We start from the raw sequence: 14,099 nt of genomic DNA, 5'->3' as shown, positions 1-14,099 counted from the left end.
TTCGCTGATTTTGTTTTACTTTTTTCTCTTCTACATTCTATTTGTTGCTGTTTTTTTATTTTTATCATGTTTTGTTTTGTGTTGTTTCATCATGTTGTCGATGTTGTTATGTCTTTTGAGTGATTTTCTCGTTCGTCATTGTGTATTGTTTGTCTTATTATGTTTTTTGAAAATGTTAATCTTATGTTTATGTTCTCATGTTCTCATGTTTCCATATTACTCTTCAACTTTTATTTTTTTTTATTTTTCTCAATTATTCCTCGTTTGTATGTTGTTATTTCTTTCTTACATTTTCTTACACTTTCATTTCTATATTTTACTTAAAGTTTTTTCACATTAAATTGATGTTAACTCTTACACTTACAAAATTTTTATTCAAATCATTTCTCCCAACCTCTACCTCTCTCCCTGTGCCCTCTTCTACACAGCAATCCCATTTCGGGGAGAAATGCCAAGGCTCCTGGCTTACATTTTACGATCTTGGCTTGGGTGCAGCGAGGGCGCCACTCTGATGCAACCAACGCGCAACAGATGAACGGTGTGTTGGTGCGCGTACGCCGAGAGGGGTACTTGAACACGCGGAATGCCCACGGATGGCGATGGTCAAGGAAAACCTGTTCGTCAACGGACCCCGGTGGATAGTTGCAGGTCCAACTGGAAAGAGGTACGTCGATTCACTTAACGAAGGATGCAATCTGTGTTTAGCATACACGAGAGAGGAGATCGTGAAGAGTATTTTCATTTTGATTGTACTTCTTTGCTTACTTACGGTGGGAAAGGGTAAGCTTCTTTTGTTGCATTTTACTTTTCTTATGTTCTGCTTGTGCCTGACAAAGTTATTTCAGTGCTTCCCAACCCCCCAACCCTATTGGGTCGTGATCGGTTTAATGAGAGACACACTTCGATGCATATTATCGAACACAAATAATCATTATCGATCGACAAGAGATATTGCGTGCGCGTGAAAATTTACACCATCTCCTTCGTGTATATTAACGGCAGCTGGTGTAAATCAAGCACTCTTTCTCGGACACCCGTAAATGGTGTGAAACAAATAATGGTATCATGAGGGTAGTTCTTCCGTCCCTCAATTTCATTGCAAAACCGAATGACTTATTGTGTTCACGAGCTTTTGCGATGAGATATGGAAGGTTCGTGAATGTAAAAAGAGAGCCGACATTCGATGAACCACACACGTGGTGAAGGTGGTGGTGGTCGTGATAACATAATTTCACCTTTGACACACCCCTGGATGGTGTGTTGCCTCTGAGTGCTCCAAAGATCAGATCGTGTGATCTGCGCTAATGATATTTTTCAATTATTTAAACAGAGAAGAAGAAAGCACTTGGAATGGGAGAGATTTGAGAGAGGTTGGCAGCTGAAGAAAGAATTATGCACCAACATTAAAACTGTACATTTTAACGGTGCTAGAGAGAAACCTAACCCGATAGAAGGGTGCATCGGGAAACACAGTTGCACTTTGGTTTGGTGGTGGTACGAGCTATTAAAACGTCACAAACCCTGCACATGTTATGCAGCTGTCGTCTCACTATGTGTCCACTCTGTCTAAGCACACCCATAAAACAAGCTACTGTATATGGGCCTTTTGCCAAGAGTGATTTAACGACATACGTGTACTCCCTCTCTCATCATGCTCCGAACATCCGATATCCAAAACATACGCAACATGCCCGGTTCTAGTAAAGCAGACCAATCCTCCTCCTCCGCCGGTTGCGTGAAACCGGATCGAAACGCGGAGGACTTTCCGTAGGCGCGCACTGACTGGTGTCGCCATAAAACCGCCACCACGCTCGTGCGTGTGTGTGTGTGGGCAGCAAGGGCGAAAATGTGGGCTTTCGAGCTCTCGAAGGCGCACAAACCGTTGATTGAGTCAGGCCTGGACGGGCCTGGCCAGCCAGTGCCCCGGCTAGCAATTTTGGGGTTAAATTGCATCGCGCATTTTGCACCTTTTGAAGTGAAGGCGGCGGGGAAGGCAACCACGCGTGGGGTGGTCAGGTTTTGACTGTTTATGGAAAAGTTGTTGTTACATGATTTATGCCGTGTGTGTTTGCTACATTCACCACAACGAGTCGTGGTTGTGGTTTCATCGATGAGAAGGAAAATCCCACAAAATCCTCTCAACTTGGTTCCTGTTTTGGAGACAGCTGCTGCTGAAGAATCTCAGATTAGCAAAACACGGTTTGTTAGTGGCTTCGTAGAGCTCAGTTCTACGTGTGCTCGTAGGAAAGTCGTAAATCATCTCGAAAGTCCCAGGACAACCGTTCTCTCACAGTCATTGTGGGAAGGTATGAAGAGTTGAATTTTCCCAAAAATTAATCGCTCCAGCTACTGCCCTGGGTTGTACGACAATTCGATTATGGGATAGATGCTCCCTGGTGAGTTGCTCTTGTAGGATGATATGACACACACAAGAAAACGTGACCTTACGAGAGCATTCCAGACAAACAATATTTTACCCACCAGGAGATAATCACAATTTAAGCGATTTGCTACCGAGACTGGGCTATAAATCTATTAAAATTTAATTATCTAATGGATCTTTTGGACTGGGAAAGGATGCACTGTTGTTTAGAGAAGAACGATGCCCCTGTGCCGGAAAAGTGAATCAGATTAATTACAGTCGAGATTTTTCGTTGATTGTGTCCTTGTGACACAGAGGTCTTTAAAACCCAGCACCAGCAATTTTCATTAGAGAGGGTATTTTTGAAATAAAAATTATATATTCATGCACGACAGTCACAACTTCACTCCTAGTAGTCCTAGTAGCCGTATGACCTTTCGTAGGTCGACACACACTAAAACTGCATGACGCAGTAAGAGTTTGTTTCCTTCCCAAACAAATAAAAATCACACAAAACGGCTTTTGTGATGATACAAGGGCAGGAAGTAAAGCGAAAAACAAAATCCTTGAAAAACACTATTCCAACTTTTCGTTGTGGGAGACAAAATTACCCCCAAAAAAGTGCGCGTGTCTAAAGGAAAACTTTCCCTCCGAACTGTGTCGTTGTTTTGGGGGCTCTTGTTGGCGTGTGTTGGTTAAAAAAAAACACTAGCACTAAAATAAAGTCTAGTTGCATGACTGGAACCAATGCCTGCAAAGACATAACGCCACGGATGGGGTCCCCTCAGGAGCAAATATGTAAAGCCCCGGTGCGTTAGGCACCAACGTTGATGAGAGGGTCATGGAAATTCATTCGTTCGTTTCCTTCACCCCTGATGTTGTTGTTTTATTTGGACACCCCTCAGTTTTTTCCAATGTTTTTTTGTGTGTATGTGGACAGAATGGCTATTGCATATCATCATGTTTTGCCAATTTGATTGATGGCTATTTCCCGTGAATGGTTTTGCGGGACGGACGCGGGACCTTTGTACCAAAGTGCGTAGGCTGCCACTGCTTGCCGGTGTGATGTTTGATCGATCAAGAGCGGGAACGGAAATAGTTCTCTAAGTACGCGGAAGAACAGTTGTTGACAACTATACTCGTATATACCCATACGAATGCTTTTATAGGTCTCGGACGACTCTTAGCAACTAACTTCCAGAGTTTTTTTTATGTCTGAAGAAACCTATACCTATAATGTCATACGGCGCACAGGTTCACTTACTTAACCTTTAGATGGCAACAAAACCTATCGACAGGTGAGTCAGATAGAGAGAGAGAACGTGATTTTAAATAGTAGTTCCGCGAATGGTTTTTTGTCAACAGTGTTCGGAACGTTGTTCCGCCTACGGATATACTGGTAGAAGTTGTTATTAGTCAAAGTTGCCGCCGGCTCTTTTACTTGACTGACTAAATCCACTTCCAAAGGGTAAAAAGAATGGTGGTATAGAGCTCGATCTCTAAAGAGCTCTGTTGCGGAGGTGTTAACTATCATCCTACGCTTCTGGTGGAGCTAGCATTGGCCAGACGATCTGCTCCGACATAGTCCTCCAATGTACAAATAGGGGCATTTTTCTGGAAACATGATTCCACGGCAACAGACCGGCAAAGGTTCGGTTTCCTCTTAGGAGTGGATTCGAACGGTGTGACAGATTGTTCTGTTCAGTGTTTCGTGAGCCATATGAGTGCTATCTTTATTCGAAAGCAACAACACTCCTTAAGAAATAGAGAGCACTCCAAGAATGGTGCGGATTGCCGCCTGGTTACTGACGATCGTTCGACCGTCACAGCAACAGAAGATCATCCCGCGCGACCACATCAATAACTCAGCGCTCGTTGTGGGGCCACAAGAAACCATCATCCAAAAATGGTAAACAGTGACAATAACGTGCTGCTGCTGTTGCTCCAATTTAAAGGTTTATTGATCATTGTGCGTACTTATGCGAGGGAGATGCGGGAGGGTGACACTCTGCCCGGTCGATTGTAAGCAATTTGTGCGTTGGCGTTTCCCGGCGCTAGGCAAATGCTATGGAGCCGGGTCTACAAATCGTTTTCCAACGACGCTCCAGCTAAACGGTGCACAGCTACGACCAAACGGTGGTATCGAATTATCTACCACGGCATCATCATTTTTGGTCATAAATTTTGGGAGAATCGCTCCCAAATAACCTTTCCACCGGTATGCGCCCGTTTGGCGGCGGCTCGTGTGAAGCGAACCATAAACGGAAGCCGATGTTTATCGCACATTCAGGAAGTGGGGTGGCCCAAAAATTCCAACGATCGTTGCGATCGAGATGTGGCGCGAGATATTGGAGGCGCTTGGTGGAGTGTGTTGAGACGTCTGCCAACGCCTACTGAGCTTAGATCCACCTTATGATTGATATTGAACGGGAAAAATAGGAGATTTTCCTATCCCGTTTCTCAAGAGTAACGTTATACCAAGGCTTGAGAAGCCTACGCAGTTGGCAAACCCACGCAATGAATTCCTGTGCCCCCCCTTGCACGGTGCAACTTTCCCAAACGTGCTGCACCGTGTGTCGACTGCAATCTCGAACCATGGAAGTACGCCGTGTGGGCTTTTTTCAAAGCTTTCAGTAAGCTTGTTGGGACCTGTCCAGTTTGAGTCCCCGTCCCAGACTTCGAGTGGCAGCGAAATTGGCTAACGAACGAATGAAGGGATTAATGTCTTGATTACGATTAATCTCCAGAGCCCCAGAGATTGTTGGATCTGTTGGACCATCTGAATCCGGAGAGAATAGCTTGTTCAGTTGCTTTTTTGCCCTTTTTTGGAAGGAACGTATTTGCCCTTTTCATGATGCCCTCGCTTCTGCTGTTGTGGCCCTTCATTCGAAGGTTCACGTCTGTGGTGTGGGTAATGGACAGGAAACTAGCCTCCTTCTCCAGTCCACTGCCACTGCGACTGGCGCCAAATGTCCCAAAAGATGCCAAAGGGGAGATTAACTGTACTGTTTATGGAGCTCGGCGTATGATGACTACTTCGCCCGGACGGACCAAAGCAAAACTGGGCCCTAAATGAGGTCTCACACTTGGTAATGGTTTGTATGCCGCTGTTTGCATGTCCGGGTTCGGATGTAGTGAGCGGAGGAGTAGGAGAAAGAGAAGGACAGGAATGTTATCCTTTTGGGGAATCAGATGTTTGTTTATGCCGGTGGAAGTATCAGGGACGTTGGAGCAGTACTCAAGGTCCATGAAATGCGGCGGGGCTCTTGATGTGGTGTAATGTGCCAGAACGGTTCCCGTTTAATGACAGAACTAGGACGTTTTAAAATGTTTCCATGTACTCCCCAAAACCAAAATGGAATAATCCCTATCATGATGCCCTTTAACCCTGTGGATCATTTACACTTACTACGTAGAAGTATACTCGGGGTTACAACATGTTCAAACTTTCACCATCTGTTGGAAATGGGTAATGGATTGTGGAAAAATTGGATACTTTTTGGAAATTCAGCTAAATTGACCGTTTTTCTATACTCCACGAGGACTGAATTCCTTGATAATTTTACGACATCGATAATTTTAGCACATATTCTGAGCTTGATAATGCAGATATCAGTAAATCTAAATGTAACTATAATTCCTAAAAAGGTACAACGAGATATAAAACAAATCCCTCCTTATTATACGCCTTCACCGTTTAACGAAATCATACAACAGTTGCCTGCCATAACTTCAACTTAATCTTGTATTACCCACCATATAACCTAACCACAATGTGGCATATCAACATTGCGTTACGGAGGGTTACACTGTTATGTAAAAGAACCACATAAAAATGTCCCCAAATAAGCATAAAACGATTTATGTCCGACAAACTCCAGCTGCAGCAGCCGGATACAAAAGCCCCTAAAAACCCCCACGACAAGAAAATTGATACGACATCGACAAACCATTTCGGTGTGTGTGCTTGAGGTCCCCAGAGGGGGACAGCTCCCATTTCTGGTGTCCTAAATTCTTGGTTACACGCAAATGGACGTTTTCGATCGGGTTTTTGCAATTTTCATTCGACGTCCCCCAGCCGACGCGTAAAGGCGCATAAAAGAGAAAAGGACATAAAAGACTTACCCTGTTCGTGGTACTGGAGTGAGGACCGATTTTTCGTACCGGTCATCCGGAGTTTTTGTGGCTCATGCTACCACACTCCTCCAGGATTCTGTTTTGTGCTGTCCAGATGGTGGAGTGAGAGAAAATAGAGATTTATCGAGCCGGCTGGTTGCTTCGATCGATACACGGGGAAGGTTCCGTTGCCTGCTGGTCTCGGTGGCTACTGTGCAGAGTGTTCTGTATTGTGCACTCGTTCGCTCTTTCTCTCTCACACACACATACCAATATCTCCAAATCGGAGATGAAGCGAAATACACCGTCCGTCCCAGATCGAATACACACTGTTGCGCTTTTTGCGGTGGTGCTGTACTAGCTGGTAGTCCGCAAGGGCCATGCGCGTGATCATATTATGACAACGGCATCGGTTCTCCGGACGGACAGGGACAAGAGCCTAGAAGTGGAGGTACTTTAGAGGGTGCCGGGAGTATCCTTTTCACACTCCAAAAACACCAGACGTTACCGGCAGCTGCTTCAGCTCACATCCCAACATAGGCCGAAAGCCTCAAGGGAGTGGGATATATGTGTAGGGCTTACCGACTGTCAGAAAGTGTGGAATTGCAGAAGCTGTCTGATACGCTGTCGGAAATAGCACGCGCGTTCTTACCGTTGCCTTCATCGCTTTCTTTTCGCACTGCTGATGAGTATCCGCTGCTTGCTGGAGAGCCGGATTCCAAACGTCTTCCGGAGGGAGGTGGTGTGCTGTACCGATCCAATGGCGCGAGCTGTTCGACTGCAACGTGATTAGAATTTTAATGACACACATTCGCTCGCACACAAGGCATGGGCTTGAAACTCTCGCGCCCGGCTAATACGTGTTCCGATGAAAACCTTACCTTATCCGCACGCTAAGGGCGTTGTCCAGCTTCAATAATGGAGAAGAAGGTTATGCAAAACTAATCGACGACGCCGCGTAGCGTCCAAGAAGGAAGAAAAGTAATGGCAACTCGACGTATGACGATGTGCAGGCTTCCCCGATTTGTGTTGCAGATTACACCGCGGGCCTGATTTGTTCACGGCCTACTCAACCATTAAAGAGAGGCAAACCGTTTCGATTGCCTAATGGTGGGCTACTACTACCCCCAGGAGTGGAAAGAATAAACCTCAGGCCAGAAAGAAAGGAAGGATTCTGATAAAATATTCATATTTTGATATGATTTAACCATTTTAGGGAGGCTAACCCTCCAAGGGTGCGAGGTGAAACAAGCGGCAAAACAAGCGAAAACGAAACATTAATACTCAATCTTTATTATCTATCTTGTGATTTGAATGTGCGATTTGCTTGAACACGCTGTGTAATGTTTATTTAATGTGGTCATGTTGGTTTGAGCTGGGCTGGATTGAAAATTGATGTCTGTCTGTTGGAGTGTTCGTACTTTGATGTTATTTTTCAATGTCTTATTTAATAACATTTTTCAGGCGGACTCTTCCTTTTCTTTTTTTAACTTTATTTATCTTACAAAACGATTAATTTGTTTCTTTTAATCTTTACTTTTGTGCATGTTTTATGTTTCTTATTTCTTTTCATTTTATTGTTGTCTTATTATTAATTATTATTCTGGATTTCTGAAATCTTGTTATGTTTGTAGTGTTATTAGGTGCGTTTTGGGGATCTTCGTATGTTTTTCTTTTCTTTTTTCTTAAAACCTGTTTGACATATTTATTAGTTTTCATGTTTTCATGTCTGTTTTATGTTTGTTGCTTTGATTTAAGTTTTTATATTCATATCTTAAATATTCCTTATCAATTTTCATTTCCATCATCATATTTCTTACTTTTGCTTCATTTTTTCATACTTATCCCCGCTTAACCACAGAACGGTTGCAGAAAAATCAATAACGCTTGTTAGCACGCTTCGCCATGGTGCCTGGTGTGGTTTGGCGGTGGAAAACAGGAAAAAGGTACAAACTCGACCGTGTACAACACTTTGAGACGCTTTTATATTCTATTTTACGACCACCGGGGGGATAAAGTACCTGGAACCGAAATGACACGGCAAGGTGGCCTTTGTTTCATGCCGTCCTTTACTGTGGTGAAATGGAAAGGCAACTTCGTACGCCTGTATTTCGCACACACAAACACAAACCCACTGGAGGGCCTTACGGACTCGTTGCAAAAGTGGTTAATGTGGTAATAGAAGATGAGGCACAAATTTTCCTTCTCCTTGTTTTTTGCTTTCGTTGTTAAGAGCACATTGTTTTTAGAGCTCTCTTTATCCAGAAGCGAATGCTGCGTCGAGCTGCTTGTTACGCTGCTTTCCGAACAGGAGCTGCACGAGGAGCGTTTGAAGTAAAAATGGCACAATTGACTTCCTTGCGCAAAAATTATGCAATTCGCATTCCTCGCGTGTGTCGCGTGCAGTTGTGCAGGGGTGCAGTTGAGGGGGGGCCCTATTTATGGGGTATATGGAAATTACTTCCCAAATGCAAATACTGCATCAGAAGGAAAATTGTGATGGAAATAGGAGGGTGTGTTAACTAGGAAGGAAATGATTTTTATATCGGTAAGTTCGTGCTTGGCAGCAGGGAGCCTTTTGTACTGGTTTTTTTTACAGGAATTATTTAAAAAAAGGGTGTACGTGTGTGTGTGTGTGTGGACTGTTGCAGGAGTTTTTTTTCCAGGTCGCTGGACTCCACTACGAAATCGATCATTGCAGCGTTGCCTGCAATTGCGCGTGCAGCAAAAACTGGGATGGGGAGAGGAAATTATGTTCGTCTGGGCGTCGAACACTGGCGTGGAAGAGTTCTCCGTCATCAGCGAGAGAGAGAGAGAGAGAGAATGATTCCACATGGTATGTGTGGTCTGTGTGGCGAGACAAACCGACGACGACGACGACGCGATACCGTCCCGACAGTGCACTCGTGTGAGTGCAGGGCTGCGAATTTTCCATGCCGTGCTGCTGTACGTGTCCTTTTTGTTCCTTTTTTTGTTTTTCAGCCCCCGGGACACACACACACACTCACTCACGGCCAGATCCTGCGACAATACCGATGAGTCATCCGATAGCGAAGGAGGATTTTGGTGTGGCCATGCGCGTAGCGTACATGGAACCAATGCTCTCCTGGGACCGTGGCGATGTGTCTGCCCTATCCTCGTCCGTTCTGTGTCCTTCTTTGCCAACTAAAACCAGGTAACACGTGAAGTATCATTGCAAAAACCTTTACGACGCTTAATTACACGAAATTGCCCCCGGAGAACACGGCACTTACCCCGAGAAGGTGGCACACGGCTGTCGGTTAGGACATTGGAGGAAGTGACGAAATTGCACCTTAAATGCATAGTAACGGAAATGAGTGAAGACTACACCGATCAGGCGAAGGGAAAAGGGAAGGGAAACATAGTCTATGAATAAAAGGCTTTATAGTCAGTCACACGGGCAGGTTGTTCGTGTTCGTGTTTTGCATAAAATTGATGATTAGGATTAGTTGGAATATTTTTTCCCCTATGCTCTGCTGTTCTCATTTCGCTTCTAGTTACAGCAGAAGTATTACAGCATTTTACTGAAACTTGGGTGTGACAAGGGCGCCTTATGTCGTGCCCGGGGGCCCGGCCCGGCGATGGATTAAAAATGAATCGACATAAAACTTTGCTGTCTAGTTTTTTGTTTTGTATTCAAGAAGCAGATAAACTCCGTGTATGTTCGTCTGCGCTGATGTATGGTTAGCAGTAAGCGAGGTTATGGTTTGGTGGCATGTGATCTATTTTTCATGCGCTCTTAGTCTTATTAGAAAGCTTCACTTTTGTAATACACGGAGCTAATGTGTGGATGGGATTTAAATACATATTGCTGGCGATTAGAATATTGATTTTTTATTGTCTAGCGTTGGATGGTTGAAGCATTTGCCTGGAGCATTTGTCTTCTGGCCAGCATAATAATTATTGGAAGACGTGGTTCGTACAGGAATTGAATTCTAATGGGTTTTGGTTTGATAGGAACAAAATGGAGTAGAGCTACTGATTTAAAATACACTTTTTTACTTATTGTTTATGACATTTTCAGATTTTTTTTATTTTGTGGCTTTATTTCATAACGAGTTGAGTAGTGGGGTCAACATCATAAGCTAAAGCGAGTGTCTTCATAATTTATTAAAAAAGACTACATCATGATTAGATCGTGCTTTATCAATTGATCCTATTTTTTATCAAAAGATTTTCCGATCATTTTTGTGTTATTTGTTCAAAACCCTTGATCAAATGGATTTAATGGACTGAAAATGTTCTTTATGTAGCTCAGCTCAGAAAACGTTCTTTATGTAGCTTTTATGTCTACGTAATTGAGCATATTTACCCATAATTGCGTTTAGAAACAAATAGACGGAATTGTACAACGTACATAGTTTCGACTTGGACATTTCATTTGAAATTTAGATTGCCTTTTTTCTATACATATGATCTTTTGTCAGCCATTTCATGTGTTTAGCAGTTTTAGCTAAAACGATAGGTAGAATTATTTCTTTAATCAGTCTGCTCACTAGAATCGATTCGACCCATTAATCGTGAAATGCAAACTTAATTGCTTAAATGTCAGTTAAAACATAAAAAAATAAGTATCATTACCTTATATATTCGTAAACTTGTATATCTTTTAAATATCGATGGACCTCAAACGTCCACTCGATATATACACGTTGCATAGATTTATATATTACAATATTTCATTTAAATAGTCTCACACTTACGCACAACAATTTGAAAGCTGCTAAACATTCAGACGCGTTGCACGAAGAAAATCAATACGGAACAATCCATCGAAAATCGTTCTTGTTCCTAATGCATTTACCAGGCAACACTCCTTGCTATTTCCAGCATTATCTTTGTGCATATTTATGCACCAGCCTATCTTTGTATGTAATTGAATGTAATTTTTCTGGTGTTATAGAAATGCCTTTCGTGTACAAAGACTCCCTTAATCTGATTTCGATCAATTTCGGCATAAAAGAGGGTCATTATACTCGCTAAAATACGGTATATACTGGCCAGGGATGTCCCGTGGTACAGTCGTCAACTCGAACGACTCAATAACATGCCCGTCATGGGTTGTAGCCTGATATGGAACACCGTCTCTCCATAGCAAGGACTGACTAGTCCGTTGCGTGGTTACTGCATAAGCCTTTAAATGCCGGCATGTCCGCGTAGGACAACGTTACGACAAATAGAAGAAAATGTTGGCTTTATCACAATGTACTGGATATCATGTTTAGACATAGGAATTAACACGTTGTCTGCCACCATACATGCCCACTGAACTGCCCCGTCAGGCCACGGAATCACTCTTTGAAACGAATGCATTTGCTTTTGCATTTTTTCTCTTTTGAATCAAATTCACCAATTCTCTTTGTTGTCTCAGTCGCTCCACAATGTCGTTTGTTGGGCTAATTCCATGGCATTTCATTCTTGGAACCCCCCTCCCCTCCCTTCCCTTCCCTTTCTTTACCTCTCGCAAAAGTTGGTGACATTCCGACTCCAACGCTTTGCAACGCTTTGGTACGCGCATGCAAACGATGCTACAACAATGACAGGCAAAGCACGGGCCGATGAAAGGCACGTGAAACTGTGAAAAGATCGTTTACGTATTGTCCAAGCTGTCCCGATCAACCTCAACTTTGTGATGAGTGTTTTAAGATTGTGCATCAAAAGTAAAGGATGAATAAATGAACTCCAAGATCTTTTAATTATTGTTCATTCTCATTCTCATTTATTTATGGAAACATAATAGAAACTCATTTTGATATTTGAATCATTTTTTTGAGAAATAATAACCGTGAAAGAAAAGCATTGTGAAAGAACCGATCAAATACATGCAAATTTATCTCTTGTAACACGTCTTTTACAATGTGTAATGTGTCAGCCACTATGTGGCTGACGTGGCCTGATCGGGTAAACCCGTCAGCCACATAGTGGCTGACGTGGCAGACAACGTGTTAAATATGAAAATATGAAGCGTCTAGAAAGGAATACAGTAGAGTGAATATTTAGCTAACTTTTTCAAGTCTCTTAGACATGATGTTGCACCAAGCCAAGCCGCCATTAATGAATGAGGCCTATGGCGATATATCGCATAGATTCGAGCCCTTCCAGATCCAGTATTTCAAATTTGCTTTATAATTAAGAACTTTTCTGTAGCGAAGCATGATGTTGATGTACCAAAAAATGCTCCAAAAAATGATTCTTCTGCACACTGACTATATTACTTGGAATCGTTACTTAAATGACGATGTTTTTCCACCTATCTTTCCATTAATTCATCTGCTCGTTAACTCATGTTAATCGCAAAATGTCATAACCTTCAGCACGCACTTTTTCTCCACCATCATAACTATTTATTCGCATGTCTTGTGGCCAAAACCACTAAAAAACAAAAACAAATCTCAACCCATTCAACAATCCGATTATTAATGCAAAATGTCACTCAAGATGAATATCGGTTAATTAGGAGCGCTCCGCCGGGCGGCTTAAAATAATACAAAACAACACTTCTTTTACTCGCAACAACACACTGCATGACACCATTTCGTACGTCCGCACAGCCTTAAATGGTACACAAAAAGCCGTACAATTACGGATACGGATTCAAATTGAATTGCTCTCAAGACGCTGAAAAGACACTCTCTCTTGAAAGATGGGCAATTCTTGGAGTCTGTTCCCCGATGCTCCAAAGATTGGGTGCATCTGGCCGCGAGTGTGTGCTGATTTGTTCACCCCTTTCTGTGTCAAGAGTCAATCGAGACGCAAACACATTCCAACCGATGAGGTCAGGTGAATTCGGTGGCCCGGTTCACGGTTCACGGAGGGGGAGGCGAGATTTTGGCGAGGTATCCAACAAGCGACATCGAAAGGGAAAGCTTTTTATTTTGGTTTTTGGTCCACGTCAGAGACCAAGCTTCCGTAAAAGGTGCTTTTGCCGGTGGGTTCCAAGGTTCCGAGGATGGCGAGGAGGTTGAGTGTGGCCGTTTGTTTGCTGGACGATTGAACTGGGACGATGTTTTACGGATCGGGTTTGTACATGGAAGGTAGATTTATGATGCGATCTATAGACGGGAACAGTGAAGAAATCATACAAACAGGACCTTCTTGATAAGGTCTCTGTAGATGCACAAAAATATTCAAGGTCGCACGAGGAAAGTGTCTAAGCGTCACCCATTACTACTCTGCTTTGATTGAAGTAATTTCTTCCAATTTACGCTTGGGCACCTTCAGAAGAGCTCTTAAATAACCCTCATAAATTCATATACCTTCATTGTGTTCAAAGGCACTGGCACCGAAGCCTACCCTTGTCCTCTCTTTGCAGCAACAAGAGGGTCGTAAAAATCAATTAAGATTTTTCGTCCCGAATTCGTCCCCTTGACGCGCACTCACGCCATTCCAGTGGAGCCTCTTCTGCTGCACCTTCCACAGGTATCAGGAAGCAAAGCATTCCAATCTGGCCCCAGCTCCAAGCGCACCTCGGCGGAATCTCAAGTGACTTAATTCTCCCTTCTACATTTCTTGCCACTTTTTAACACATCTCCCGCAGACTGATCGTGTCACTGCACCCGTGTAAGTACCCGGGTAGGGAGCGAGTGAAGGTGGTCCCAAA

General features: G+C 43.2%; 1 long non-coding RNA gene across 2 annotated transcripts; it reads right to left on the bottom strand.

Annotated features, from left to right (window-relative positions):
• Positions 1-373: 373 nt before the first annotated feature.
• LOC120904195 lies at positions 374-7,535 on the bottom strand. 2 transcript variants are annotated; one of them, XR_005739714.1, is made up of 4 exons: positions 7,360-7,535; positions 7,131-7,256; positions 6,488-6,917; positions 374-654 (listed from the first exon to the last, which is right to left on the bottom strand). It is a non-coding gene; the product is annotated as an uncharacterized LOC120904195 (long non-coding RNA). The 2 variants fall into 2 exon arrangements; XR_005739713.1 differs by having other exon boundaries at positions 6,488-7,256.
• Positions 7,536-14,099: the final 6,564 nt, after the last annotated feature.

The sequence above is a fragment of the Anopheles arabiensis genome, chromosome 3, assembly GCF_016920715.1.
Source record: "Anopheles arabiensis isolate DONGOLA chromosome 3, AaraD3, whole genome shotgun sequence".
Taxonomy (NCBI): Eukaryota; Metazoa; Arthropoda; class Insecta; order Diptera; family Culicidae; genus Anopheles; species Anopheles arabiensis.
This window is presented reverse-complemented; position numbering and strand designations above follow the sequence as displayed.